The sequence below is a fragment of the Akebia trifoliata genome, chromosome 3 (genome assembly GCF_017979445.1).
Source record: "Akebia trifoliata isolate Shusen 1 chromosome 3, ASM1797944v1, whole genome shotgun sequence".
Taxonomy (NCBI): domain Eukaryota; kingdom Viridiplantae; phylum Streptophyta; class Magnoliopsida; order Ranunculales; family Lardizabalaceae; genus Akebia; species Akebia trifoliata.
Window position 1 is genome coordinate 16,635,772 of NC_141377.1, and position 27,540 is coordinate 16,663,311.

A 27,540-nucleotide genomic window follows, 5' to 3' on the forward strand; every position below is an offset into this window, starting at 1 on the left:
CGATTTTTTTTGTTTAAATTTTTAAATTAATTTTATTAATGTTTCACTTTAATTATTTAATATTTTATTAATTAATTTAGAAATTTTTAATTATAAAAATTGTAAAATTACCTTTTTGCCCTCGGAGAGGACTTTTTGTGTTTCAAGTCGATTTTTAGTTAGGAATTCAATGGGAATGTTGGTTTGTGTCATTTATAAAAAATTTGTGTGAAATGATCTTGAACTTTATGAGGGGCATTTTCGTAATTTTGTCAAATTCTGTGAAAATTAGCGAAATGATTTATTTGATTTTGATTTCTTATTTTATGTGGTTGAATGAGTTTTTCTAAGCGTAACGTAGGCTCTAAGGATATTTTAAGGTTAGGGGTATTTTGGTAATTTGATCATTTTTTAGTGATTTTTATCGTAAAACTTCTTTTTGGTCTGCAAGATGATGATTTCTATGTTTTTAGGGTTATATTTTCCTAGCATAGCGTGATTTCTACAATTTTTTCAGTTCGAGATACCTCATCCGGATTTCTGAAACATATCTGGTAACAAAATAAAGCATTGGAATAAACATCCATCATTGGGAACCGTTGCGATCGGGTTGACGAGTTGAGTAATCAGACGAGTGCAAAAATGGGGTGTCTACAGATGCCCCTCTTTGGCAGAGGGTTGAAGCAAACTAGATAGCAAATCTATTTTGGTAGATAGTGCGATATCCGAATGCCTAAGCTAGTGACAGTTCATTTTGCAGCCTGATTTAGCAATTCGTCTGGGTGTTCGGATCCTTGAGGGTAAAACTCTCCTCGAACTAAAAAATGTCAGGTCCTTGAGCGCGAACTCTCACTGACGGTGTCAGATCTTTAAATTTTAGAGAATTCTCTCTGATAAAAAAGTGCAAGTGTAAGTGTGTGTACTGTGTGAAACTGAGTAAAAATTGTGAAAAAATTGAGCATAATCTGAGTAAAATCTAAGCATAAATTGAGCATAATCTTAGCAAAAGTGAGCATAATCTTAGCAAAATTGAATGTCTTACTCTACTTACCCTTGGTGAAAGAGTAATAAGCTAATTTTTTGGAAGTACTATTCTACCTACCCAGGGTGAAAGAGTAATGAATTAATTTTTTTTTTTGGGAAGTTCGACTTTACCTACTCGGAGTGAAAGAGTAATGAACTAATTGTTTTGGGAGTCCTACTCTACCTGCCCAGGGTGAAAGAGTAATGAACTAATTATTTTGGGAAGTTCTACTCTACCTACTCGGAGTGAAAGAGTAATGAACTAATTGTTTTGGGAGTCCTACTCTACCTGCCCAGGGTGAAAGAGTAATGAACTAATTATTTTGGGAAGTTCTACTCTACCTACTCGGAGTGAAAGAGTAATGAACTAATTATTTTGGGAGTCCTACTCTACCTGCCCAGGGTGAAGAAGTAATGAACTAATTATTTTGGGAAGTTCTACTCTACCTATTCGGAGTGAAAGAGTAATGAACTAATTTTTTGGGAGTCCTACTCTACCTGCTCGGGGTGAAAGAGTAATGAACTAATTTTTTTTTTTTTGGAAGTTCTACTCTACCTACTTGGAGTGAAAGAGTAATGAACTATTTTTCTGGAAGTCCTACTCTACTTACTCGAGGTGAAAGAGTAATGAACTATCTGAATAAAATCTGAGCAAAATTGGTGGTATCTGGCTGAGCATAATCCGAGGAAGCCCTCGGTGGCAACTGGCTGAGCATAATCCAAGTTAACCCTCGGCGACAACTGAGCAAAATCCAAGTTAATCCTTGGCGGCAACTGAGCAAAATTGGTAGAGGAATTGATGAATTTTGGGAAAGAATAAATGAACTTGGAGAAGAATGATGAATCTGGAGAAGAAGGAATGCCCTAACTCCTATTTTAGGTGAAAGGGTAATGAGTTAATCTCTGGGCGTAACCAAATGTGAGATCAGAAACTCTTCTGTTTGAACCTCAAGGTATTTCAAAATTTTATGAATTTTAACTTCATTTTAACCTCAAGGGTTTTCAAAAAAATGCTATCAAAAGGGTAACCTTAAATCCGGGGTTCCCATTATCTTTTAGGATTAACATTGACCAGGCTTGAGATTAAGAATGCGCCTAGTTTGACAGGAAACATTGCACTGGAGATAATTGAATACATAATGCAAAAAAATACTCCTAGTATAAGGGAGAAACCACATATTTAGAGGAAAAAGAAAATGCCCCTTGTATGAAGGTTTGAAATATTTGATTACCACAAGCGCAATAAAGATCCAACTTTTAATTTTGATTAATTATATTGAAGATTTTGAGTCAGGCTCAAAGAAATTGGAATAAAATATTTCTTTCTGAAATTCATCATAGAATTTGTTCTTTCTTCCCATTGGTTCGCTTAGGAACATGAAACTCTTCAGATCAATCACAGACGAGATACTTGTATCCACTGAGTCTATATTTGGTTCAAACTGGGTATTAAAACTTGATCATTCGGACTTCTGATGTTTCGGCTCGGACTGCCTTTTCAGTTTCTCAACTCAACGCAGCTTTTCTTTTATTTTTTGGTTGCTCTAAGTTTTGCCTAGATTGCCTTTTCAGGTTTTCAATCTAGCGAGCATGCTCTAGCTTTTGCCTAGATCGTCTTTTTAGATTTTCAATCTAGCGAGCTTACAATTTTTTCTCTTTTCTTTGCTTTGATTGTTGCCAAGGTCATCCTTTTAGATTTTCAACCTTGCGAGCTTGTCCTAATTTTTGCCTAAATTGCCCTTTTGGATTTTCAACCTAACAGGTTTCATTTTTTTTTCTTCCATTTTGAACTTCTAGAGTTACTATCTGATCATGCACAGTACTTAGGAGGACTTTTATGGGTAGGCTTAGGATTGAGTATAAAAAGAAAGGAATTTTGAGGTTCAAAACTCAAATGCCCCTTGTGTGGCATTTCTTTTTAAATTATTTTCTTTTTCTTTGAATTTTCTTCCCCATTTAGGATGATATTTCTTTTTTCTTTTTTGAATTTTTTTCTTTTTAGATTTTTTCTTTGTCGGGGAATCTATTTTTTTATTTTGATGTGGTCGGGCCTGAAGTAACTTCTCAGGTTGCCTACGTACCCCAGAATTTTGGGATCAGACCAAAATGTAGTTCGAATTTTTTCCTCCCCTGGGTTAGGTGATTGGGCTGAGGAATTTTTACTTTATTTTTTTGAAAAAATGTTGCAAAGGGCTGAGAAAGGAGATATTATACTTTTGAACTGAGTAATAGGAAATTGATTCGATCAAAGATGGCCTCCTTAAATGTAATACATTTGATCTGGTCAAGGTTGGTTGGTTCTGGTAATTCGATTCCATCATGATCTTGAAGTCTGACATTTTTTCCGGGTAATATTTCTTTGATGATGAACGATCCACCCCAATTTGGTTTGAACTTCTCTCTAGGGTCAAAGATAAGTACCCGATTTTCTTTGAGTACGAAATCCCCGACTTGTAAGTGACGGGCCTTGATCTTTTTGTCAAACGCACGGGTGATTCTTCTTTGATAAACTTGTAAGTGGTACAAAGCTCTTAGTCATTTTTCTCCGATCAAGTTTAATTCTTTATACTATTGACTAACCCAATCTATTTCTAACAATTGACTTTCCTTGAAGGCCTTGAGATACGGGATTTCCATTTCAACTAATAAGATTGCTTCCATATCATATACTAGAAAGTAGGGAATAGCTCTAGTGGAAGACTGTATTGAAGTATGATGTGCCCCTAGTGTGAATGGTAACTTCTCTAACTAATCTTAGTGTGATTGACACATTTCCTTGATGATTGTTTTGAGATATTTTATTGGCTGCTTCAACCTTTCCATTAATCTGAGGACGGTAGAGAGATAATGTGATGTCGAATCTGGAACTTTGAACACAGAATGATAACCTAAGCTTTGATATATGACCCATTATCAGAGATCAATACTGCTTCAACTATTTCATTAATCTGAGAAAGGTAAACTATTCTGGGAGCTCTACCATTTTGAGAAGAGTAGCACTAATACATTTTGTAACATCTTCCTTGATTTCATTTTCTCAAGCCAGTATCTATTTTATGTCGGACAACACCCAAGCTTGCACTTAACATATCCTCATAGGCCCACACGAACAAGTCTTTTGAAATTTCTGAAAAAATTCAATATCCCCTTGTGTTCCTCTAGGGATAGGATGGTTTCTATTTGAATTTCTTTAGGCATTATTTTCTGTTCCGAGGTCAATGACCTTTGCTTTCTTGATTAAAAGTTGAGCCCGACTCTTATCTTCCTTGTTCAGGAGAGAAATCTATCAGATTATTAGTTAATTCGTTAATGCGCTCGAGGTATTCAAAAATTTTCTTTATCCAATCAAATTCAGAAGGGGCGATAGACACCTTTATGACTCGACAAACTAAGTCGACTCAACAGAAAAAAAGAGTCGACTCGAATAGAAGACATGACCTTGCTAAAAAAAAGGACTCGAGCTAACCCAAATGACTCATGAAAACTCAAGACTACCCACAACGGGCTTGATTAGGACTGAGGGCTGAGACATTGCTAACAACCGACATGACTGAGGCACTGTGATCTTCAAAGAACAACTGGGCGATGTTGAAAAATTTTGAGGTCATTTCTGACTGTTGACTTGATATTGACGTTTACTCTAACTGACCGGGTTTACAACCCTAGATAGATGATGGACGATTCAACTTAGATACAATGATAACCTAGTAACCCCATCAAATGTGTATTATCAATTCCAGTGTTACCCCCTTGATAATATTTTAAATGAACCCTGAGATTTTATTGAATTATGTACATCAATCCATTAAACAATTCACCAATAAAAGGAAAATAATTTTATTGCACTCTTGAAAATTATTAAAAAAATAATGTTTTTATTGAATAATAATTTTCACAAACATATTTCAATAATTTTTCATGCAAAAATAGATCTTTTGTAAATCATTTTTTTCTTTGAAAAATATTTTTCTTCCTTTTCTTTTTTTTGGAAAACATTTTCTTTTAGAAAACTTTTTTGGCAAAGTATTTCCTTTTGAAAGATCTTATTCTTCTGGAAAATATTTTACTTTTGGAAATCATTTCTCTTCTGAAAAATATTTTTCTTCTTTTAAAATAGGTTAAAAAATCCAAATTAGAAAAAAGTTGGAATTTCATTTTGATTCAAATGGCTCGGCTCATAATGATCGTTGGATTAAGATGGACTGGGTCAACTTTAAAATTGATTTTTTATTGGGTTGGTGTACCCAGTGATACTGTAATTTTAAATCAGGTTAAACAACAAAAAATTTATCCTTGAAGACAAAGCCGCACATTCCTAATCTCATAATTCACATACATTCATCATTCACAAGGTCTCATTCAATAAACAACCCAGGAACACCCACGATAAGTTCGAGTCGTGACCTACAGGGGAGGCTTCTAGACTCTAAGCTTACTATATGCAATACATTTTTATCTAGCCACCCTTGCCCAACTACACCTATATACCAGACGGTACGTGGTGACTTGGTTTGATATACTGTATAGGTGATAATCTAAAACTTCAACTCACTTCTCTGAAGTCAAAAACAGCCAGTTTGATCCCCAGTTGAGAGGTGGTGCACGATGCTGAGCAAGGGCCCACTTAAATACCTCTCGTCTAGAATAGACGTAGTCTATCCCCCTCGTACAGTAGGGTACAGCGGGGCAGGATCTCGCTTAGGCACTGGTTTTGACCAAAAAGTGCAATTGATGTACTTGGATTATCTTTTATATACCTATGGGTACGAGTCAAGAGTTGTAGCTTTCATAAATGGTTTGGCATCCCACGAGGGGACCGACCACGTACTAGTACTACGTTGGCAAACGGGACATGTGACTATGTGGCTTACAATAGGTCAAAGGCTCGGGTCGCTCCTGCCTGGGTGCATCGATATACCTTTCAGAGTCACCTGATCAGATGGTATTGATGCCCCAGTTTGATATACCCTAAGGTACGTGACTGAAGTTGTGGTTTTCATGAATGACGTCGCATCTCCTAAGAGACGGGTCACGCACTAGTGCCACGTTGGCTATATGGGATGTGCAAACGTGCATTTGGTGTGTGCAAAACAGGGTAGGGTGTGCCTGAGCCTTTTCAAACAAATGGGCCAATGGGCCAGATCAAATCGATCATTATAACATGAATCATATGAATATTTAATCAAAACATTCAAAATACATAACGTTAATATTAAGATCAAGGCATAACAATCGATGAATATAATAAAGAATAATCGATCAGATTTAATATTGAAACAAGCACAAGAACCAAAAGGACTCTTTTTTTTTTCTTTTTTTTTAATTTTGAATTTATGACTAAACAAGTTTCTTAATGAGAACTTAGGTTATCTCGACTAACCCATTAAGATTTCAAAATTGCTAAGGTTAATTAGGTCCCGTGGTTCATCATGTCCAATCCAATGTCACAACCTTATAGATTTTGATGGAAAAATTGGGATCCTAAAACAAAATTCACATTAATTTTTTTTTGCTTTGATCCAAGGTTTTTGAAAATGAGCGATTACGGAATCCCAAATCTAAAATTAAAAATCAAAATAAAAATTAAAAATTTTCTTTTGAAAGTTCTACAAATTTCGGCTTCCACAAGCCTATGACATTGGATGGTGATTTTGAGTGGCACATGGTGAACTCAACTACCTTTAATAAATATAAAATATTATCAAGTTAGTGAGATTAACTGTCACGCCCCGAAATCCCAACACGAATCCCTATGATTCATCAGTCAGAATCTCGAGGTGTGAGGTAATCAATCACACAATCTGACAGAACATTCATAAATAATAATACTTATGAAAAGAAAATATACGCAGCGGAATAAACATTTAACTAACATCTATACGAGAGTCTAGAGTAAACAGAAGAAATCGACAAACACTGATATAAGTCAAGATCTTTAATCTCATAATTCATCAGGTTACAAAAATTTCTAAACTACCATGTTTCTTATCTACAACCAAAAACCGCTAAAATCCTCTACTAGTCCTCAAAGACATGGCGGCGGCAAGACATCAATCGTATCAGAGCACGCTGTCACGCCCCGAAATCCCAACACGAATCCCTATGATTCATCGGTTAGAATCTTGAGGTGTGAGGTAATCAATCACACAATCTGACAGAACATTCATAAATAATAATACTTATGAAAAGAAAATATACGCAGCGGAATAAACATTTAACTAACATCTATACGAGAGTCTAGAGTAAACAGAAGAAATTGACAAACACTGATATAAGTCAAGATCTTTAATCTCATAATTCATCAGGTTACAAAAATTTCTAAACTACCATGTTTCTTATCTACAACCAAAAACCGCTAAGATCCTCTACTACTCCTCAAAGACATGGCGGCGGCAAGACATCAATCTGATCCTCCTCGAGGACCTCCTCAAAAGATTCCTCAAAGAACGGTTCTTCAAAAGTTGAATAATCTGAAAGGGGAAGGATAGGGTGAGTAACAGGGGAATGCTACTCAGCAGGATGAACGCCGTTCTAACAACGAGTCATACTTGCATAAGTAATCAGTTGAACAGTTAAATAATCTAAGTTTTTCATAATGTAACATACGATAAATGTCTAAGCATATTCAATAAACAGTTAAATAATTTCAACCTATCATTTCTATCATTTAAAGTAACATATGCATCTTTTAAATGAAAACATCTATCAATCATTACAAAATAAGAAAAAGATACATAATAAGAACACGGCGGTGTAATCGATAAGAGAGCAGAGGAACACGCCGATATAACCGCCTCGGCTATGGCAATACGATATTTCAAACTTAACCTCCGATGTGGAATCCCATCGTTATAATCTGATTTTGTGGCCGGTCTAGCATACCACGGTTGGATGACCATTTATCCGGCTCAGACTGGTCGTTGACCAAGAACCCAATACTGAGTTCAACTAACGGTGAGGTCGACCGTTTGACGACTACAGACTAATAGTGATCACTAACTAGCCCAGCAACGCGTCACTCTTTATGGGTTTTCTACAAACCTTTACTGGTAAACAAAATAATTTATTTTGTATATAATATATCATTTTTTTTAATCGAAAATACAAACAAAGTCTGGTAGTGCCTTCCAGTGACAATTATCTGTCATTTCCATCCATCAACCATCTCATCCCTCTATCTATCTATCATGTTTTACGTGGCATGGCCACTACGTAGAACTAGAGGCACTGTCCCATCAATCAGTCGAGAACATACGTTCTCTCTATCCATCCATCAATTAAATCAATTAATCAATCATCTAATTTCTTACATATCTATTAAAGTAATTTTTCCTTTAAAATAATTCGAAATCCATAAAGCATCAACCAATTCCATTCGATGGTTTTGGTTGAGTCGAGAGACTCGAAAACAAAGATAAAACCATAAGACATAAAAGCTAGAAATCTATGAAAATTTAACTAAGTGTTGAAAAAATGATTTTTCAAAGTCGAAATTGAAAACGAACTATTTATTTATTTATTAAAGAACTTAAAGTAATACTTAATTATTTTTAATGAAATAACAGTAGGAAATGGGTATACATACTATATGGAAGCAACACAAAAAAAATTAGAACCAAACTCAACATTCAGATACTTTTCCGAATTGCTGATTTTTCGTCGAAACTCGACCAAAATCGATCCAAATATCATATTAACTCTAAAATGATTATATTACATCAAATGAACTAAATTCAATCATAAATAAGTATGCAAACATGATTCAAATTGTTCAAATATGTATAAACTTAATGAAACAATCGATTTATCAACAATCATATGGATTTTCTATGAAATTATCGCATAACTAGAAGGTAGAAGGGAAGGCAACCTACTTTAAGCTATTTTCAACGGTTGAACGGAGTTTAAAATTGCCTCCGACCAATTTCCAAATTTTTCTTCCAGCGAAAATCGGATTTCTTTGCGTCCACGCGTAACCCTCGACGAGAGGAACAACTTTCCTTCTTGCGCCTAACTCGGATCGTTCTCGTTTAGTGTAGATCTAAGTTTCAAATATTGAAGGAAAATGGTTGAGATTTGTTTGGAGAGAAGAATAAGAAAAATCTGATTTTTCTAATAGAATTTAGATATTTATATCACTTAAGTTGGGACATACTTGTCATTTTGGGAATTATTTTTTCCGAATGCCGAATTGGACAAACTTATACTCTATTTCGGGTAATTTTTCGACACGAATCTAATGGTATGATCGGTTTCCTCAAATTACATCTCTAAGGTGTTGTTTACTTATTGGAAAAGTATCTAATGCGAAACTCGAGGATTTGATAATTTTTTCAATCGACTTCAGATTTCGGCGTGCTTATAGGCTAAAGTATATTTTTCGATCCTTATAAATCTATTGGTAAAGTTAATTTTCCTCAAATATTAATAATTAATAATCTATACTTTTAAATCAATGCACGGATCTAAAATTCTTTCCTTGAGATACATTTTAGGATTTCAAGTCATTACATCAACCTTGCTTGAAGGCCATCACATTTGAAGTCAGACAACTTTTCCTAGCAATTAAGAAAAGTGATTTTGTCGTTTGGGGTGAGATCCACATTGAAAACTAAGAGATAATGTAAAGAAGTGTCTAGTACCATAACCTTGTTTTTTTTAAAAGCTAAGATATGTAATTCCATAAAAAATGTGGGTCCCACCCAAATTTTGTCACAAACAATGCTTCAACCTATTATTATTATTATTATTATATATATATATATATATATATATATATATATATTTTATTGTGTTGCTGTACAATACAACACCCAAAACTCTTGTTTTTATTTTTTTATTTTTTTTTAATATATGCTGCCAGCACACAACATGCTGCCAACACCTCAGTGTTTTATGTTTTTTTTTTTAAAAAAATAATAAAAATTAAAATTAAAAAAAAACTAACCAACTGTTTGCAACCAAAAGTAAGTTGCCTTTGATCCTCTTTTGGCCTTCACAGAACCTCTGATTTTGAAGAGAATATGAGAGAGGCTGATTTTCATGTTATCTAGCAAAGATCCATCGGTGAAGAAATCGGAGCTTGTCCTACTGTTTCTATGTATCGTATTTTCTCATTTCAGATAGCTAAAGGACCAGATTGGGTTTATGAGATGATTGGTGTCGTTGCCAATACCTGATTTGTTACGGTCCAGCGACGTAGAAACATTAAATACGTCATTCGGGGAATTGGAATCAATCTCAATATTGGCCCCAATAATCTCTAGAAGATCACCATTCGATTGATCTGAACAAAGTATTTCATTCAAAGAGGACAATGAGCACTGCCTGACTAGCGATGACCTACGCGACTCGACTTCATTAGAGGTAATGCCAGCCACAGCAGATGAATGAACAATGGAATCAGATCCGCCGGATTCAAAACTCACAATCCTTGAAACGGGACTCTGAATATTCTGTCTAATTTTTGCAGTGAACCAACCATTCTTATTATCCCGAGAACCAATCCACAACCCATGAACAAAGTTACTATTGTATGATTCTTGATTTCTCAAACTCATGCTCGTTTTCCTACAATTGTAAAGAGATTTATCGCTGTACGAAAGACCAGCTTGATTCATGGAGCTCAAGAGATGATCATTCGTCAAAGTAAATTTATCTAGACAGCAATCGTGCAATACTGCTTTGGAATCACAAGCAGCTATTGGTGTCTTCTGAAATGGACTGGCAACAGAAAATGTGCGAGAAGTGCTCGAACAAAAGATAAGTTCCTCCTTCACTGATTTATTAAGTGAAAATCTGATTTCACAGCAAAAATTTTACGTGCCTTAAGAATAAATTTACGCCCCTAGAATTCCCAAACAACTTTCTAGAGAGTTTTATAACTGAGAAAAACAATGGCATTTGACCCTCTCAAAGAAAACAATTCAACTCCTCCATTATACAGACCAACTCCTATTACATCAATCCTCAAGTTATCCATAACAAGATCTTGGTGCCATGAACGAAAGATGGAACTGATCCATCACCCACATCGACTCCATTGGATTTTCTAGAAACAGAGGTCGAATCGAGCTTTATGTTAGGATTACGAGCACAGATTGTGAAATTGAGATACGAATTGAGGTGAGGGGAAGAAGAGAGACAGTAGGAGAGAGAGAGAAAGAGAGAGAGAGATAGAGAGAGAATTCCTTAGTCTCTGTTAAAGACGATGGATTTAGGTGTGGAACCTTTTAAGAAGATGATGGTGGGAAAAGAAAAAAAATAAAAATTACGCATGACACACCACCCATATCAGCACGTTGTTGCTGTTAAGGAGGTGTGAAAGAAAAAAAAAACAGAAGAACTAATAAAAACTTTAATTCGTGCCCCCAACTAAACCTTGTTGTTAACAGAACTTAAAATTTTTTTTGTTATTTTTTCAATTTTCCTCCTTGTTGTCAAAGGGGCAGAACGCCTAATCATAGAAAAACTTTAAAAAAAAAAAAAAAAAAAATTAACCAAACAATTTAATATATAAAAAAAAAATTAAAAGACTAAAAAAAATTGCTTGCACATACCTAAAAAAATATCTTTTTTTTTTTAAATAATAAAAATCAATAATAACACGGCTAAATAATAGATCCATACGTGTTTTTTTTTTTTTAAATCGAATAATGAATAATAACTTAGAAAGAAAAAAAAAATAAAAAAGTTTAATTATCCCCATGATCTATTAACCATTATCCTTACTAAAATTGTGTATCAAAATTTTGCATCATCTAGGGCCATTCCGAATGGTCCTTTATTCAACCATAAAAAATGGGCTAAACACAATATTCAACATAATGATCATTAATAGAGCCACGAGAGGGATAAACCATAAAAATAAACAGATAAACTAAAACAATAAATAAAATAAAAAAACAAACAACAAAACATAAAAAAAATGAAAAGGTCTCTTCTAGCAATGCTTCCCATACTTGGGGCTTTTCAAGTCTGATCCTCAAGGTCCCCAGTGGAGTCGCCACTGAAAGCGCCCAAGATCCGTGGGGTGCGCGGATGCACTTTTGACCCTTAAGGTTGGGGAGTCGCCACCCAGTTATTACGGTCTAGGAACCGAATAGAGACTCGAAACGGATAAATCAACTAATCTACTATAAAAATATGGGTCCAGGATCACGTTACGGGGTTGGAAGGTGTTAGGCACCAACCCCGCCCGGCCAATGCTGGTCTCTAATTATCCCAAATAAGACTACATTGCTAACAAAAAAAATCTAGATAGAAAAAATAAAAGAAATCTTACATTCGAACACAACGATTCTATTCTCTCAGATCTGATAAAACCACTCCTTGTACCGTATTCCTTGCTTTGTTCTATCTCCGGATTTGATTTCTGATCTCCGAGGCAAAGTATCTCTTTCTTAGATCTGGATTCTTCAAATTTTGTTATGGATTTTGGGGTGTTTTTGAAGGGCTTCTAGGTATTTTTCAAGCTAAAATCAAAGTATGGGTGTTAGGTAAGGAGTCGGGACTTCAAAATTAGGGTTTATAGGAGGCTAGGGAAGCTTTTTGACCTACTTCTCTTAGGGTTTTTTTTATATACGAAAATAGGGTGTGGAGACCCCTATTTATAGATTTTTTTAAGGGTTGATTTAGATAGAATTAGTGCTTGATTATAATTCTTTTAGTTAGAGTTGTATTTTAGTTAGAATTATTTTAGGTAGAGTTGTATTTTAATTAAAATTGTTTTAGGTAGAGTTATATTTTAGTTAGAACTCTATTAAATAGAGTTATTATTTAATTAGAACTCTATTAGGATTTTGACTTTTGATCTTATTTGATTGACTTTAATATTTTGACTTTAATCTTAATTGATTGACTTTAGTCTTGCTTAATTGACTTTAATTTGGACTTTAGTCTTACTTGATTGAATTTAATACCTTTACTTTAGTATTATTTGGTTGACTTTAATTTTTTGGAGAACCCCCCTCTATTATATCTTTAATTCTTTGGACCCCCAAATGGAGGGGTCCTTGAATAAATATCTTGGCAACCATCAACAATTTTGCCGAAGAGCCTGATTGATCGATTTTTTTGGTTTAAATTTTTAAATTAATTTTATTAATGTTTCACTTTAATTATTTAATGTTTTATTTATTAATTTCGAAATTTTTAATTATAAAAATTGTAAAATTATCGTTTTACCCTCGGAGAGGACTTTTTGTGTTTCAAGTCGGTTTTTGATGTTCTAGGTATTTTAGAATCGGTTTTTCATTAAGAATTCAATGTGAATGTTGGTTTGTGTCATTTATGAAATTTTTTGTGTGAAATGGTCGTGAACTTTATGAGGGGCATTTTCGTAATTTTGTCAAATTCTGTGAAAATTGGGAAAATGATTTATTTGATTTTGATTTCTTATTTTATGTGCTTGAATGAGTTTTCCTAAGCGTAATGTAGGCTCTAGGGATATTTTAAGGTTAGGGGTATTTTGGTAATTTGATCATTTTTTAGTGATTTTTATCGTAAAGCTTCTTTTTGGTCTGCAAGATGATGATTTCTATGTTTCTAGGGTTATATTTTCCTAGCGTAGCGTGATTTCTACAGTTTTTTCAGTTCGAGATACCTCATCCGGATTTCTGAAACATAGATGGTAACAAAATAAAGCATTGGAATAAACATCCATCATTAGGAACCGTTGCGATCGGGTTGACGAGTTGAGTAATTAGGCGAGTGCAAAAATGGGATGTCTACACCTATAGGTTGATTATTTTAAATGTTAGAAAATTGAACTTAAAAATAAAGAAGAAAAATTGCTTGGAGGCATGTAGTAATCCAAGTTGTCTTATAAACAACAGACGTCCTCACTTCGATTGAACACAAAGATGTAGATGGGTTGCTGGCGAACTTGTCTTCAAGATACAACAGAGCCCAATTTTATCACAATTGTATATTTCCTCAAAATTTGCATTAGTTTGAGAAAATTTGTCACAAAGAATCTCGGATACACGAATGCCCTTTTTGTAGAAAGTCAAAATTCATCTTTCTTTCTCTCTTTCTCTCTCTATCTATATAACAAAATTGATCTTTATAAATAGATAACAATATCAAAATTCATATCCATTCCTAAATGGATTAAGAAACTCAGTAGGTATGAAACCCATTGGAACCACTAGGCACCTATTCGGATTAGAGAGTCTATTTAGCACCCTATGGTCCCCTTCGACACCTTTCGAGTCGATTCTAGAGCCTATTAAAATTTGAACATCGCTCCATTTATTTATAATCTCTCTCTCCTATTCTTTTATTTCTTTTATATATATATATATATATATATATATATAATAAAAAAAAATTATTAAAATTTCCATATAGCTAAAAGTCATTAGGATTTCTAAAGGAGAGTATCTTTGGAATGTAGAAAGAGTTGAGAAAAAGATCTTATTTATAGGTTTAAAAAAGCCTCCAAAAAATTTAGAAAACAATGTGGGATTTACAAATTATTTGAAAAAATAGTCAAAAACTACTTTTACAATCTTTAATCCATGTGAAAATATGTCAACCAATAGAAATGCTCTAAATAAGAAATACTTACTTTTACTTTAACAAAAAGTATACCAATTGTGCAGTCAAAATTCGGCGAACGGTGTTGATGGACTCTATCTCACGAATCTGAAGTCATTCTTGTCACCTCTCTCCTTGTGCCAGCGTGGTACCTACCAAAATCATTCTGACGCTCAACTTAGAGAAGTAGAGGAACAATCTAATCAATTGGTTAGACCTAGAATCCGCCAAGAGATTGTTTTCTCTGTGCTAATCATGCTATTTACATATCCTTCTTACGAATCACGGTTTCCGCTTCTCACGAGGGGTGATCACGGGGAATCCTCTGATTCTTTGGATCCTCCAACGACATGGGGATCTTATAGATTGGATATACTACACTAGGGAGATCTCATCCGAGATCTTTGGGCTTGACGTGCGTATATTAGGATTACGGGTAATCTTTGACCAGGTCTACCCTACTTGGCATGTAAAATCCCAAGTTTTCGATTCGTATTTCGAGAAAAAATAAATAATAGAATTTTGAGAAAATCTTGAAAGTGGGACTTAGGGGTAAACCTTTAGGATATTTTTGATCATTTTTAATAGAATTTGACCTCACCATTGGATTCAAAATGATCAAAAAATATACTTTAGCTTGTAAGCACGCTCAAAGTGAATCCGAACAGAAAAATTACAAAATCCTCGATTATTGAGTCGGATCAGGCTAAAATAATGAATTTTTACTAGAATAAGAATTTTTAAAATTTGATCATACCATTGAGTTCGTAACGAAAATTATAGAAAATGGACTACTTCTTATCATTTTTAGAGCACAGAAAGTCGAATTATCGTCAAAAATGAAAACGACGTCAATTTTAGGATCACATCAAGTTAAAAATGTAAATTTTTATTAGAGATATAATTTATAGAAATTAACCATACCATTAGATCCAAAACGAAAAATTAGACAAACTAGAGTATTCACTCGTTACTTTTTGATTCCGGATGGTCAAGTTATCATCGATCGAAACAATAGGCAAAATACCGATTTCATCCCAAGACTTTATATTCATCATCATTCTCACACGTCCAAAACCAGCCAACATTTTTTTTTAAAAAATTTGTTTTCCCTCGACTTTCCAACTCAGATTCGTCGTGAACGGTCCATCATTGACAATCGACGCAGAAGGAAAAAAGGTTCGCAGCCTCGACATCTACAAAACCCACCCAATTTTCTTCCATTTTTTTTTTTTTGCCCCGTATCATCAAAAATAGCCGTATATATATGGAGGCTTCATAACTTCAACCTCGGATTTCACTTGTTTCAGGGTCAAACCGTCCTCCACCGTAGGAGGGAGAAATGACAACTACATCGAGATCTTCGAAACCACCAGGTTAAATTCAAAAATCAGTTGACTTGAAGTTTGAATAGACTCGATATCTGTGTAGATTGCCTTGATTTTCGTACTCATGGTTCAATTCTGTCGACTAAAAATTGTAAGGAACTCTCAATTTCTATTAGTAATCGTAGATTGTGAAGACTGCATTTAGGATTTTATCAAAAATTTGTTATAGATTTTAAAAATATAGAATTTTTTTTCTTTATTTCAAATTCACGCAAAAATTTGTATATTTGATATGTTTAATTATATTTTATAACAAATTATACGTGGGTAGGATATTTCACCGGGTTATTTTCGCTAGTTGGGTCCTATGCATCGCTCGAACCCTATTTTGATATAAGTTTTGTAAATTTTTAATTTAAATGATAAAAATTAATTTCATAGCTACAAAAAAAGATTTAATATTTAATGAACTCATATTGAGTTGATGAATATCAGAAAGTGGATATTTTGTTTGAGAGATTGAAAACTGTAAAAATCGAAAAAAGAAAAAAAGGGTATGAAACGGTAAAATGTTAGAGTGTCACCCGAGGGGTGATGTCTGCATTTTACATTGTTGTGTTGTTTGTAGGTTGGTAAATGGATATCCAAGGATAGTGTTACTAGTTGCATGTTTATTATTTTCTGTTAACGCGAGGCGCTATTTACTTTTCCGTTCCATTATTTATTTTAGGCCAGATAGCCACAGTTGCATGGTAGAAAATTGGATATCCATTTTCAACCTTGTATTGTTAATTTCACTTTTGTTTTTAAATTAAAATAAAATATATATGTAACTATTTTGTGAGTTGTTAAAGAGTCTGTGGATATCTAAAGGGATAATGCGTCATATCATCCGAAGTGGTGTACTATCTTAGGATGTATGGTAGGGACCACCAAGTTCATACGTGGCATGGGACGCGTATGAGAGTAGAGTCTCAACTGTAATCCGGGTTTATTCCTCTCTATCTTTACTAGTGAACTTGTAATGTAAAGGTGGTCGTATATGAGTGGTTTAATATTTGGGAATCACATGCACGCTTGATAGGCATAGACAAAGATGATTAGTCAGTGATCACTAACAATTTATAGTAGTTGAATGTTCTGACACATCGAAAAGAGACCCATTACTTATGGTCACGTCAAAAGGCTAGTCTGAGCCGGATAAATGGTCCTGCAAGTGTAGTAAATAATGACCAGCCACAACATCAGGAACTACTACTTTATTATGAAACATCATGTCCCGACTAGGAGCGATCTAGTCGTGAATCCCAACTCTCTAATTCCACTACTCCACCATTGTGTATTATGTATATGTTGTCTTATTTTTATATATATAAAATGAAATGCATGTTTAATGTTTCCATTTTGTCAATTAGATTTGTGTAAAAAAAAATGTTATAGTGAGTATTGTTGATTAATGTAATGTGAGTTTTAAAATGTTTAGTTGCTCATCCTTGGCTATATGTATCAGTTAATAGTAGTTTCTTCTGTAAAACTTTGCATATTTTAAAATGATTCAGTATGTTTATTTATTTATGTTAGGAGAGGTTATTGACCGAAATTGTTTGCTTCCTTACTGTGTAACCATTGTTACTCACCTTTTTCTTCTTCATTTTTTTTAGTTTCAGATTCGAAGCTTAGCGAGGCAGGTGTAGAACGCGAGTGAGGACTATTTGATAGGTTAGATAGGCGACCAGAGTCTGTTACTTGATAAGTACTGGGGCTATATCTCCTAGTAGTGTCAGTTCGTCTAGAAGTATTATGGATTCTATATTGAGTGTTAGGACTTTTATTAGAGTGAGGAATTTTTGTATAATCTTGTATTTTATTTATCCTTCCGTACTCTAATCTATCGTACGTTATTAGATGTATATAGGCTTCCGCTTGAATTATATTTTGCATGTATATATGCAGGATAATATATGTCATTTATCAGGTACAAGTTGAACGCCTTGGAATGCTAACATAAACAGAGGAGACCATGCCAAAATTTTGAGGCGTCACCTAGTTCCGCGAGATCTGACATGGTGCTTTGTGTTAGTGTTTGGCAGGGCGTCACATGGCAGGCTAGGTCTTATTCGGTGATATGCTGCTATAGACACCCCATTTTTGCACTCGCCTGATTAATCAACTCGTCAACCCGATCGCAATGATTCCTAATGATGGATGTGTATTCCATTGCTTTATTTCGTTACCAGAAATGTTTCAGAAATCCGGATGAGGTATCTCAAACTAACAAAATCTTAGAAACCACGTTACGCTAGGAAAATACGACTCCAGAAACATAGAAATCATCATTTTTCAGACGAAAAGAAGCTTCACGATAAAAATCACTAAAAATTGACCAAATTACCAAAATACCCCTGACATCAAAACAACCCTAGAGCCTACGTTATGTTTAGGAAAACCCTTTCGAACACATAAAGTAACAAATCGAAACCAAATAAATCATTTTGCCAATTTTAACAGAATTCGACAAAATTACGAAAATGCCCCTCATAAAGTTCACGACCATTTCACACAACAAATTTCATAAATAACACAAACCAATATTTCCATTGAATTCCTTATGAAAAATCGATTCTAAAACATCCTAGAACATTAAAAACCGACTTAAAACGTGAAAAGTCCTCTCTGTGGGCAAAACGGTAATTTCACAATTTTCATAATTAAAAAATTCAAAATTAATAAATAAAACATTAAATAATTAAAGTGAAATATTAATAAAATTAATTTAAAATTTTGAACCGAAGAAATCGATCAATCGGGTTTTCAAGTAAAATTGTTGAGGGTTCGTGAGATAGTTCTTTAAGGACCCCTCCATTTGGGGGTCCAAAGAATTAAAGAAATAATGGAGGAGGGATCTCCAAAAATTAAAAGTAAATCAAGCAAGACTAAATTCAAGGTATTAAAGTCAATCAAATGAGACTAAATTCAAAATTAAAGTCAATCAAGCAAGACTGAAGTCAAGATATTAAAAGTCAATAAATTAAGACTAAAGTCAAAACATTAAAAGTCAATCAAATAAGACCAAAAGTCATAATAGAGTTCTAATTAAATAATAACTCAATCTAATAGAGTTCTAACTTAAAAATAATTTTACCTAAAACAATTCTAATTAAAACACAATTCTACCTAAAACAAGTCTAACTAAAACACAACTCTAATTAAAAGAACTCTAATTAAATACTAACTCTATCCAAATCAACCCCTAAAAACATCTATAAATAGAGGTGCTCACACCCTATTTTCGTATCAAATCATAAACCCTAAGAGAAGTAGGTCTAGAAGCCCCCATAGCCTCCCATAAACCCTAGTTTTGGAGCCCCAACTCCTTACCTAATATCCCTCCTTCAATTTTAGCCTAGAAAACACCTAAAAGCCCTCCAAAAATACCCCCAAATGCGCAACAAACTTGAAGAGTTCAGATCCAAAAATAAGGAGATACCTTGATCTCGGAGATCCGAAATCAAATCCGGAGACAGAACGAAGCAAGGGAGTACGGTACAAGGAGCTATTTTTGTCAGATCTGAGGGAGCAAAATCCTTGCTATTGGAAATGTATAAAAATTTTTTATTTTTATTTTTATCTAGGTTTTTAGCAATGTGATTTATTTGGGAAGTTAGTAGAGACCGGCTTTGGCCGGGTGGGGTTGGTGCCTAACACCTTCCAACCCCGTAACGTGATCCCCGGACTCTTTTTCTCTTTCGTAGATTAGTTTGCCTTTTTTAGAGTCAGTTTGGTTCCTAGACCTTAACAACTAGGTGGCGACTCCCAAACCTCAAGGGTCAAAAGCGGATCCGCGCACCCCGCAGATCGTGGGCGCTTTCAACTGCCCTTCTAGCCAAACTAAGGAGATCTATACTTGGACTTTCCCTATCGCTGGGTAATGCTAGTAAGTTGATTTGCACGTGGTACCACTCAACCAACCTGTACATGTGTATGGTCTAGATAATTGTACGGTTATTTTCTTTGATAATTACTCCCACTCGAGGAAACATGAAGTCTCATCATCTTCTCGAGACACGTAACCTTTTTCTTATTGGCTACCTTGATTTCCCATACTTATTTCTACTCTTAATGAATCGACGTGTTTAATGCAATGTCTTTTAAAATCATTTCTGATGGCAAATATGAATTTTCGTTCATCTGTGTCAGTCCACGTGCCCCCACTATCATCAGTACTACTCCTAAATTGCGATGTTTATCATTTACTTCTTCTTATAAATAAGAGATTTGGTGTTCATTTTCCCTCTTACTGTGCTATTGCTTTCTGTGGTCTCATCACTTTACATTTTATTGGGACATATTGAAATTTTTTGACAAATAAAAATTCATTGGATAACATCTTTTTGACTTAAACTATTTTTTTACATAGACGTTTGGCATTGTCTTGATGGTCATCAGGATTGCTGAAACTATCAGACTTGATCCTCTTGGCTCTTTGAATTCTGCTGGTCCATCAAGATACCCTAAGGTGCGCTTGTTCCAAGCCATCTCAATGAGATGCACTAACTTTTCAGTCAATGGCTCGGGAGGGAAAAAAGCTTTGTACTGAGGTAAAGATAACTCTATAGGTACATCGTACTGCTCTGGGATCAATGTAGGTTTGTAGAAAGATGTTTCTTCTAGTTCGATTAAACGAACATACTAGGATCCTTTGATTCCTAGAATAGCCACCAAGGGCACATTAAACCGATATGACGGACAAGGTGAGAATCCAACCATTTGCTCCAAGCCTTGACTGAGTTGTGACGCACTAACAGGTTTCTTTTGAAAAAATGTTATGGTCCATACTTTAGGGTTGAAAGAACATCTACAATTCTAAGACGGTCACAAAGCCACATATAAAATAGGTGGGGGCTTCCTTTGAATTTTTCTCTCTCACCATTCTTTATGGCATTTAGACCTGAGAAAATTTTTGCTAGGATAAGAGGTACAGGGTTGGCTTTCCTTGAAAGTTGGAAGGCTATGTCTATAAAGGACTCAGGGACAGTTTGACCATTTCTTTAAGAGGTCAACATGTATTGGGCTAAGATTCCTAAGCAGAGACGATAATCTCTAGTGGCTAGCCAGGCTTCTGGTTTTACATTGACAGGATGACTGTGGGAGTGATACGGGCCCAGCAAAGGTACTAAGTCCAATCTCCCGTTATGGACTAGGGCCTTGCCTTCTTCTTTTGAAATGTTCAATCTTATGGCAAGGTCACCAGAATATCCTGTCTTTAATGAAGGCCTGACTAGAGGGCCTGAAGTGGATATCCCCATAATGCCACAATAATCCTCGTGAGTAGAGCACAAGTGCATACGCCCAATATGGAATATGTGTAGGTAAGGGTTCCAACGCTTAGCCATAGTGCGTAAGAGGTTCCAGTTTATCTCAAACTCGTGGAAGCAGAGAGCACTCCTCAACATGAATTTCCCAAAATTGATCTTCTCTACAGGGTGCTTCCCTATGATGGTTGTTTTGACTAACTAGTCGATCGGATTATTGCCTGCGACTAGCATCCTGGTCTGACATAAAAGGGTATTTAGTACATTTCCAAGGTCTATGTAAAATATTTATTCAAAGAAATCAATTTGTAAATTACTTTTCCTTTATCTTATTTGTTTTGTAAAATATTTTCTTTTGAAAATTTTGTTCTTATGGAAAACATTTTTTTCTAGGGAACACTTTTTATAGAAAATATTTTCCTTTTGTAAACAATTTTTCTTTTTTTAGAAAAGAATTTGATTTCCATTTCGATTTAAATTGCCTGACCTATCATAATTGTTGGATTGAGATGGACTGGGTCATTATGAATTATTGCAAAAAATGGATTCTTTATTGGGTCGGTGCACCCATTTTAATTTCAAGTTAGGTTAAACAAAAATTTTAATCCTTGAGGACAACCATACATTCTAGAATCATACATTCACATACATTCATCATTCACAAGGTCCCATTCAATAAACAACCTGGGAACACTCACGATAAGTTCGAGTTGTGACCTACAAGGGAGGTTTCTAAACTCTAAGCTTACTAAGTACAATGCATTTTTTATCTGGCCACCCTTGCCCAAGTACACCTATATACCTCTCGAGCGTACTCAATCAAACGGTACGTGGTGACTTGGTTTGATATACCGTATAGGTGATAATTTAAAACTTCAACTCACTTCACTACAACCAAAAGTAGCCAGTTTAATCCCCAGATCATAGGTGGGCACGATGCTTGAGCAAAAGCACTTTTAAATCACTTCTTTTCTACAATAGACGTAGTTTATCCTCCTAGTACCGTAGTACATCGGAGCAGGATCTCGCTTAGGCACTGGTTTTGACTAAGAAGTGTAACTGATGTACTTGGATTATCTTTGATATACCTATGGGTACGTGTCAAGAGTTGTAGCTTTCATAAATGATTTGGCATCTCACGAGGGGACTGACCACGTACTAGTACTACGTTAGCAATCGGGACATGTGACTGTGTGGCTCACATTAAGTCAAAGGCTCAGGTCGCTCCAGCCTGGGTGCATCGATATACTTTTCAAAGTCACCTGATCAGATGGTACTGATGCCCTAGTTTGATATACCCTAAGGTACGTGACTGGAGTTGTGGTTTTCATGAATGACGTCACATCTCCGAAGAGAGCGGGTCACGCACTAGTGCCACATTGGCTATATAGGACGTGCAAGCATACTAAACAGTAAACGTGCTAGTAGTGTGTGCAAAATAGGATGGGGTATACCCGGGGCTTTTTCCAAACAAATGGACCCATGTGTCCAATTAAACCAATACAAGTAAAGGTATTAAACCATACAAGTAAAATGTATACATTGATCGAGAAAGATTAAAAACATATCTATATGGTTCAATGGACATTTCATGTATATATCAATGATAAATCAATCAATGAATATGGCATAAAATAATTGATCAGATCTAAACATTGCAATAGGCTTAATTTCTATAATTTTATGGTCCAATCAATGATCACTTTTGGGTGATCCAAAATAAATCGATATTCCAATAGATGTTACATTGATGATAGAATGATAATTGTTGAGATGAGGAGCAATGAACCTTTTTTTTTCTTTTAAAATTATAAAAAAAAATTAGAAACACATCCCAAAAGAAAATCAAAAAGAAAGATCCTAGTACCAAATGAGCTCGCTTTCACAAAATAAATCAGGAAGATTAACTGTGTTAACACTAGATAAATTTGGATTTTCTATGAATTAAGAAAATACAATCCGAACTTGCATCGATGATATCTAAGGCTCCCAATAATGAAATCGAGTGAATTTAGGTTTTAAATTAATCTACTCGATGGGATCTATGTTTTATTAATAGGTGCCCAGACCTAATTCTGATTAGAATGTTATGTAAAAATGTTTTAACATTGCTATCCCAACCTTCTTTCAACAACAATTCCAGATTTACAAATTAATCCGAACTTGTATCGATGATATCCAAGGCTTTCGATAATGAAATTGAGTGAATTTAGATTCTAAATTAATCTACTTGATGAGATTTAAGTTTTATTAATAGGTGCCCAGACTTAATTCTCACTAGAATGTTCTATAAAAATGTTTTAACATTGCTGTCCCAACCTTCATTTAGCAACAATTCCAGATTTACAAATTAATCCGAACTTGCATCGATGATATCCAAGGCTCTCGATAATGAAATTGAGTAAATTCAGGTTCTAAATTAATTTAATCAATGAGATCTACGTTTTATTAAGAGGTCCCCAGACTTAATTCTCACTAAAATGTTTTGTAAAAATATTTTAACATTGTTGTCCTAACCTCCATTAAGCAACTATTCCAGATTTACAGATTGGTATTCTAGGTAAACCTTATGAGATGCTTTGATGCCATTGTTGAGATTATTAAAATCTAAATTAGAATTATAGAAATTGCCATTAACTAGACGCGATAAAGAGAGAGAGAGAGAGAGGCGTCTCTCTTTGCTGCCCCTTTTAACACACATATGGAGAAGAAGATAGAAAGAGAAAAAAAAACATTTTCACTATCAGAGTACCATGCTTAAGTGTTGTTTTTTTTTAAAAGAAAAACACTCTTCTCATCCCAACCACCATCATTCCATCCTTTTCATATGTCAATTTGAAGCTTTCATTATTTAGGGGTCATCAAAAAATGACCCTTAATTGGATAAAAAAAATCAAAAATACAATACCCAAAATCATCCACAATCAAGCAACAAAAATAAATAAATAAAATAAATCGAATTAAATAATAAAAAAAACTAGGTCATCCTAGCAATCCTCCCATACTTGGGGTTTTTCAAGTCTGATCCTCAATAGTCCCTAGTGGAGTCGCCACTGAAAGCGCCCTTTATTCGCGGGGTATGCGGATCTACTTTTGACTTTGAGGTTTGGGAGTCGCCACCTAGTTATTACGGTCTAGGAATCGAACATCGACTCGAAACGGATAAAAAAATAACTAATCTACTAAAAAAATACTGAGTCCGGGAATCACATTACTGGGTTGGAAGGTGTTAGGCAACAACCCCGCTCAGTAAACTCCGATCTCTACTAATTCCCAAATTAAACTACATTGCTAAAAAGACCTAAATAATAATATAAAAAAATATTTACCTTTATGAATGCAACGGTTTTGTTCTCTGAGATCTGATAGAACAGTTCCTCGTAGAGCACTCCTCACTTTGTTCTGTCACTAGATTCGCTTCAGACCTCCAAGGCGAAATCCCTCCTTCTTAGATCAGAATTTTTCTGATTTATTTATGGATTTCTAGGTGTTTTTGAAGGGTTTCTAGGTGTTTTTTGAGCTAAAGTTGGGGTATGGGTGTTAGGTAAGGAATTAGGACTTCAAAATTAGGGTTTATGGGAAGCTAGAGAAGCTTTTTGACCTACTTTTCTTAGGGTTTATTTTTTGAAACGAAAATAGGGTGTATAGACCCTTATTTATAGATTTTTTTAAAGTATTTTTTAGATAGAATTAGTGTTTAATTAGAATTATTTTAGATAGAGTTAGTGTTTAATTAGAATTATTTTTAAATAGAGTTAGTGTTTAATTAGAATTATATTAGATAGTTTTTTAGTTTAATTAGAATTCTATTAGATAGTTTTAGAATTTAATTAGGTTTCTTTTAGATAGTTTTAGAGTTTAATTAGAATTCTTTTAGATAGTTTTAGAGTTTAATTAGAATTCTATTACGATTTTGACTTTGGTCTTATTAGATTGATTAGGGTTTTGACTTAAGTCTCACTTGATTGACTAGAATTTAGGGTTTTGACTTAAGTCTTACTTGATTGACTTAACTTTAGGATTTTTACTTAAATCTTACTTGATTGACTTGACTTTTAATTAGGATTTCACTTTACATTAATTAATATTTTAATTATTAATTTCAGAATTTTTAGTTATTAAAATTATAAAATTACCATTTTGTCCTCAGAAAGGACTTTTTGCATTTTAAGCCATTTTTTAATGTTTCAAGTTGTTTTGGAATCGATTTTTCTTAAGGAATTCAATGGGAATATTGATTTTTATCATTTATAAAAATTTTTGTGCTAAATGGTCGTGAACTTTGTGAGGGGCATTTTCATAATTTTGTCAAATTTTGTGAAAATTGGCGAAATGGTTTATTTTGTTTCGATTTGTTGTTTTATGTGTTTGAAAGGATTTTTATAAGCGTAATGTAGGCTCCAGGGATGTTTTGAGGTTAGGGGTATTTTGGTAATTTGATCATTTTTTAGTGATTTTTATCATGAAGCTTCTTTTTGTTTGAAAAATGATGATTTCTATGTTTTTGGGGTTATATTTTCCTACCGTAGCGTGATTTTTACAGTTTTGTTAGTTTGAGATACCTCATCCGAATTTCTAAAATTTATCTAGCAATAAGATAAAGCAATGGAATAATCATCCATCATTGGGAACCATTGCAATCGGGTTGATGAGTTGATTAATCCGGCGAGTGAAAAAATGGGGTGTCTACACTTAAGGAGGCTGAGCATACCATATATTTCGACCAAACCAAACCGACTGGTATACCTGCTCAGACCAGTGATCTACCTCTTAACCTACTTCATGTCCCCATTATCAACATCGATCAAAAGGAGGCAATCAACCTTCCAAATCCTATTGTTGAGATTTCATCTTCTGCCAACTAGCCACCTGCCGTTGAATGAAGATCTTCGTCTTGGTTTCAACTGTATTCTCCTTCTGCTGTTCTCTTTTGTATTATTCCATTCTTGGGATTTCTCTTGTACCTCTTTCTAGTTATTAATAAGAAATTTTGTTTTCACATCAACTGCTATTCTATTTTTACTTCTTCAGATCGCTTATGCTGTATATACAATCTACTAATCTACTTTTTAAACTTAACTTGACCTTTAACAAAATGTTTTATTTACGTTTTTCTACTGTGTGCTCAAATGTTGTTCTTGAACTTTATGTTTCACTTGTGTTTTTGTGTTGTACGCTCAACTGCTGTATGCGCAATCTGCTAGTCTGCTTTTTAAACTTAACTTGAACTTTAACAAAATGTTTTAATTACATTTTTGTGCTACTCATGCTTTATATCTTGCTCCCTCATCCCCCCAGGTTCTACCTTAAGTAATTTCTTCTTAGGTGGAACCTTTTCATACCTTATGTACTTGGGGAGGTACTGTTCTTTAAGAAGTCTCTAACTTAGTATTGTATAGCTTAATACCTGCAAGGCATGGCTGCATAATGCTCGTCTCCATTCCTAAAAGGGAAATTCTCTAATACTTTAATTATTCTAAGGCATGGCTGCATAATGCTCGTCTCCATTCCTAAAAGGGAAATTCTCTAATGCTTTAATTATTCTAAGGCAAACTGCACTTGTTCAACACTCTTCTATTTACTATAGGTAAATGAGGGCTTCTAAGATCTGTTCTTCAATTTAACAATCTTTCTGTTCTGTTGCCTAAGACAGTGCATAGTCGTCCAACTCTTCACTCTACTTGTTAAAGCAGACAAGAGCTACAATGATTGGACTTTAGGAAGAGCCCAACGCAATGCTATATTACTTGTGCCAGAGTAGAGCTCCTACCAACTTCTTACTATGCTAATTAAGGTAGAGAAAACCCATGTAGGCCTTACCCAGGTAGGGTCCACCTTTGGTGCTATTATACTCGTGACAAAGCCCTAACCAGCTTCTTACTCTGCTAATTAAAGTAGAGAAGACCGTCGTAGGCTCGAATCCAAACAAGATCCATCTATAGTGCTCTTGGACTAGTGACAGAGTAGGATCCCAACCAACTTCTTACTTTGCCAATTAAGGCAGAGAAGACCCACGTAAGCGTGGATCCAGGTAGGATCCACTTTTAGTGCTATGTTATACGTGTCAGAGTTGGGCCCCGACTAGCTTTCTACCCTACCAATTAAGATAGAGAAGACCCACGTAGGCTCGGATACATGTGGGATCTGTTTTTAGTGATCTTGGACTCATGACAGAGTAGGATCTCGACGAGTTTCTTACTCTACCAATTAAAGTGGAGAAGACCTACAGAAATCTGGATCCAAGCATGATCCACTTTTAGTGCTATGTAACTCGTGCCAGAGTAGGGTTCCGACCCTGCCAATTAAAGCAAAGAAGACCCACGTAGACCTAGATCCAGGTGAGATCCGTCTTCCGG